The sequence below is a fragment of the Penaeus japonicus genome, unplaced genomic scaffold, assembly GCF_977035675.1.
Source record: "Penaeus japonicus unplaced genomic scaffold, GWHDUDI00000001_assembly GWHDUDI00000006, whole genome shotgun sequence".
NCBI lineage: Eukaryota > Metazoa > Arthropoda > Malacostraca > Decapoda > Penaeidae > Penaeus > Penaeus japonicus.
In genome coordinates, this window is record NW_028234408.1 from 23993138 (window position 1) to 23998137 (window position 5000).

Consider the following 5000-nt stretch of genomic DNA (forward strand, 5'->3'; position numbering starts at 1 on the left):
AAGCGGGCAAGAGGAAGAGAAATAGGAATAGGAAGAGAAGAAATCACTATCACGACAGAGAGGATGGGGTGAGGGGGAAAGAGGGGATGAAGGTGAGACAGTGAGGTGTGATGAGTTGTGTTCTAGACTGACGTGGGCGTTGGGATAGAGCAATGAGCAATTAGGCGTGATAATCAAACCTAAAGACATAGTTGCAATGACACACATTCCCATGGCTTGATAGGAGCCACAAAATGTTAGAACAAGAATACATTCGGTGCACGTATGCTATGCACATTTTCAAAATCACAAAATTCCAAGTCAGGTAAGGTCACGGCTTGCGAATAGTGATCTCATTAAGAGTCACCTGGACATGCCAACACAAAGTTTAATGTTTATTAATGTAACTGAAGAATGTAAAGAACGCTTTCTTGATTTTGCAATATCCAGGGTCACTTGTATTCTGCATTTACAACATAGTTTCGTTTTGATCTGCCATCACACAGATGTCGAATCTCTGATTTTTTTTCCAACAAAAAACCCTAGCCAAGAGGCATATCCACCTAAATTTTAAATCTATATCTATTTCTTTCAGTCATACATATAACACAAATTCTATAGCCAGCGAAATAAAGAAAACACGCCGTTACATTGCGAACTCGAAGTCAATCGTGGATAGCGAAACGCGCTCCCCTCACAAGACCACCACGACGCGCGGCAACTCACACCTTTCCGCGCAACACATCCAACCTCCACGGTATCCCGCGGGTAACTGAGGCTCAGAACTCAGAAGGGCTCGTGCCTGCTGACCCGCTCTGCCCCTTCCCTCCCTCCCTCCTCTTCGCCCCTCCCCCATCCACTGCCATGCGCTACCTGATGCCATGCGCTCCGAATTGAGCTCGATCATCTATTGTCATATTCACGTGTATGTCGGCCGGTAGCCAGACAGCAATGGTCGGTGCGCGTCGGTGAATAAATCGGGTTAGGAGACAGGGACATTCTCGACGCGCCTTGACAATGGAACAATGGCACTGTGTAAAAAAAAAGGCTGGTCATCGAAACATCAGGAACACTTAATAAACCGCTGACTATGCAGAACGGTGCCTGTCAAGCATTCATGATTTGTGCACTCGGGCATGCGCACATAAGGTAAACACTGCAACCTGCATGAATATGCATCGGTGAGATTAACAAAGAAATTGACCACACACACATACATATATATCCAAATACACATACACATATATGAACCAATGAGAGGAGAGAGAAAGAGAGAGAAATAGAGAAATAGAGAAAGAGAGAGAGAGAGAGAGAGAGAGAGAGAGAGAGAGAGAGAGAGAGAGAGAGAGAGAGAGAGAGAGAGAGAGAGAGAGAGAGAGAGAGAGAGAGAGAGAGAGAGAGAGAGAGAGAGAGAGGAGAAACACATCAAATTTCAGTCGCACCAACCAAAAGATGTACCACACAAAATGTCAACCATTCCCTTTCAACAAAACTTTCTCTTTGCTGAAAAAAGTCTGCCCTTCGTCATATTTTTTTTCTCTTCAATTATAGGAAAGGTGAGAGATAAATTAACAGTCTTAGATTAAGATCTAACCAAATGGTGCATCATCATTCTTTTCATAAGCCGACGGAGGACACATGTTACAAAAGACAAGATCGAAAATTGAACCTAAAGAAAAAAAATAAATAAATGAATAAATCAGAAAATATATCAATAAAAATAAATCAGAAAATATATCAATAAAAATAAATAAGAAAAAATATCAATGAAAATAAATAAGAAAATATATCAATAAAAATGAATAAGAAAATATTTCCATAAAAATAAATAAGAAAATATTTCACTAAAAATAAGTAAATAAACAAACACATACATGTCTGACAATGACACGTGTCCCCGCCCCCCCTTACGACGTATCATGAGCTGACACATGCACCCTTGCGTCCTGTTCGTCAGCCCGAATGGCCAGACTGTCAGCCGAGATATTAGAATTTGTGAGGCTGACATTGCAACGTTGACCGGCTTATATTAGCAAGTCAATTTCGTTCGAGAGATGGCGAGAAGAAAAACAATTCTGCCAGGGGCAAGGGGGCTCATTCTGCTGTCTCCCTCTGTCCTTTTGTTTGTTTGTTTGTTTGTTTGTTTGTTAGTGAGGAACAACGATGTCCGCTTTCTATTCATTCAGCTTCCATTCATCACTCTGCCTGTCTTTGTCTCTGTTTTTTTTTTTCTCTTTTCTTTTCTCACTTCCTCTCGTTCTTCTCTTAACACCGGCATCTCCCTACCTCTACCCTCCTCCACCCTGCCACATCCACTCTCTTTTCACATCACCACTCCCACTCCCTCTCCCTCTCCCTCTCCCTCTCCAATTTACATTACATATCTCCTTCATCCCCGCCTTTCCCTCCCACTCTCACTCCCACGCCCTCTCACATTCCCACTCTCACATTCCCTCTCTCACATTCCCTCTCCCTCTCCAATTCACACTCCTTCACCCCCTATCTCCCTCTGCCCTCTCTCCTTCTCCCTTCTTACACACGCGTAAATGCCGCACTTTCGCTCCCCCCCTGCGCCGTTAAGCTACCCGAGGCCCCCCCAGCGAGTGCCAGATCCGACCTCTGACCCCTGCGGTCAGCCTCGTGGCTGGCGTCGCATATAACGGTCATCTACCGGCACCTCGACTAACCCTTGGCATTTCAATATTCTCAGAAACAAAATAAATAAATAAGCAATAACAAATATCAATCTGAGCAAAATATCAACCTCACAGATGATTTAACATCTAATCATTGTCCCTTTGTCCCTTAGTAAAGGAAGATTACACTTAAAACAGATGGATAATATACGTATACGTATACGCATATGTATACGTATACGTATATCTATATATATATATATATATATATATATATATATATATATATATATATATAAACACACATATACACATATACATCGCTTAACTCAACACAAGATCATCCTAGGTAACCCAGCAGCGCATTACTCCTATAAACAAACCCAAGCCAAGCACACACACAACACGTAACCTTAACCCGAGCGGGAAGTAGGTCTATCCCTCGGACCTCACTTCCCTCGAGGCCGCGACACATAAACGTTCCCTTATCACGCAGTATGTCCAATGGCATCTCCTCATGCAAGCGCTTATCTTTATTCTTAGTGTTGGTCTATGCTATTTGTTTTCATTCTTGCAATCCGTTGTCTATTTACCGAACTCTCTCTCTTTCTCTGTCAGTTTTCTTGTAGTTTCGTATGCATATTTTTTTCTCTGAAGGTAACCGGTCATTTACCCATCTCTTCCTTGGCATATTGTTTTGTTGAACTCTTTCCGAAACGTACACATATGCACGCACGGAAGAAATAGGCAACAGGCAACAGACACATACACGCACCCTCCCCCACACACATATACACACACAATAAAAAGAAAAAAAAATGGCTGATACCTAATCGTGCAGAGGCCAGGTGCCCTTTCCCCTTACCAGGCACTCAACCCCCCACCCCTCTTGGCACCCCTATCATCCGCTCCCCCAACTCACATCTGGCTCTTTTCCGCACACGCACACACGCGCACACAGGCACTCTCTCGAAACATATGCTCATATAAACCAATAAACTTACGCGTACACACAGGCGTAAAAACATGCACCCAGAATCAACTTCAAGAGTCAAAGTCTCTGAATACTGGCACCCTTCGACGCATCTCCTGGCACCCACATCCTCGATTTCCTTCGCATCTTTAATATCCAACCCTTCTATTCTACGCGTCCACCAATAAAACCCGCGTTCACTAATCCTATCTGTACTTACCTACCCACTTCCCTTTCGCACTGCACCCGATCCCTCCCTCCACCTACTTCCACCCAACCCCTCCCCCAGCCCCCTCACCCACCGATCTTGTCCTTGGCGGGACTTCGGACTGACACAGACTGAGGCTTCCTCCGTCCTCTTTACAGTTAAAGGCAATAAACAGTTTCTTCGCAAAAGAGAGATCGTCCACACTTTACGATCTTCGGGAGCTTCTCGAGTTGCGAGGGCTGGGGGCTTGGGGGCCTGGGAGAGTGAGTATTGTGATATTATGCGGAATATTATGCGTAGGCGGAGGTCTTATTTGGAGTTCTTTATGGAGGAGGAGTATTATTATTATTATTATTAATTACTATTATGTTATTTTATGTATTAGTATTATTATTTTATTCTTATTATCCTTTCCTTATCAATTCTCATTCTCCTTCTTTCTCACTTATCCTTTATCCTTTCTCCTTATTATCCTTCTTCTTTCTTTCTTTTCTCTTCTTTTCTTCTTCTCCTCTCTTCTCCTTCTCCTTCTCCCTTCCTCCTTCTCATTTTCCTTTCTTCTCTTTCTCCTTCTCCTTTCTTCTCCTTCCTCTCCCCACCCCTCCCCACCACCACCGCCCACCATTCACCCACCACCACACCCACTTCACCCAACAACCCAAACCAAATTTATCCCACCCCACAACCCACCACCACCTCCCATCAACAAACAACAAAACAACCCCACCACTCCCCCCCCCCCCATCCTATATTTAACACCAACAAAACCATCCTGCACATACTATAAGTAGAGTTACCAAGTGCACCGAAAGGCAGACCCACCAGAAGAAGGAGAAGGAGAAGGAGAAGGAGGAGAAGGAGAAGGAGAAGGAGAAGGAGAAGGAGAAGAAGGAGAAGGAGAAGGAGAAGGAGAAAGAGAAGGAGGAGAAGGAGAAGAAGGAAGAGGAAGCAGAAGAGGAGGCGGAGGAGGGGGCGGAAAAATAGGTGGAAGAGGAGTTGGAAGAGGAATGTTAAAAAAAAGAGGTGGAGGCAGAAGAAGAGGTGGGGGTTGGAAGTGGGGGTGAGAAACGGGTGGAGGAGAGGAAGGGAGGAGAGAAGCGGGGAGTAAAAAAAGAAAAGACTTAAACACACAGGAAAGAGAGGGGAGAGGGGAAGATGGAAAGAGGGGAAAGGAGTGTAGATAGATAAACAAAGAGGGGGAGGA

At 44.3% G+C, this 5000-nt stretch overlaps 1 protein-coding gene and 1 long non-coding RNA gene across 5 annotated transcripts in view; both read right to left on the reverse strand.

Moving 5' to 3' along the window:
- LOC147471686 (uncharacterized) overlaps positions 1-757 on the reverse strand; it is a 7601-nt gene extending 6844 nt beyond the window's left edge. The window contains exon 1 of one of the 2 annotated variants that reach the window (XR_015191096.1): positions 706-757. This is a non-coding gene — a long non-coding RNA (uncharacterized LOC147471686). Of the gene's footprint in view, positions 1-629 lie in introns of both variants that reach the window. The other variant, XR_015191097.1, reaches the window with a different exon arrangement.
- The window catches only part of LOC122247770 (uncharacterized), a 167531-nt gene that overhangs the window by 44285 nt on the left and 118246 nt on the right, over positions 1-5000 (reverse strand). The window lies entirely within an intron of this gene.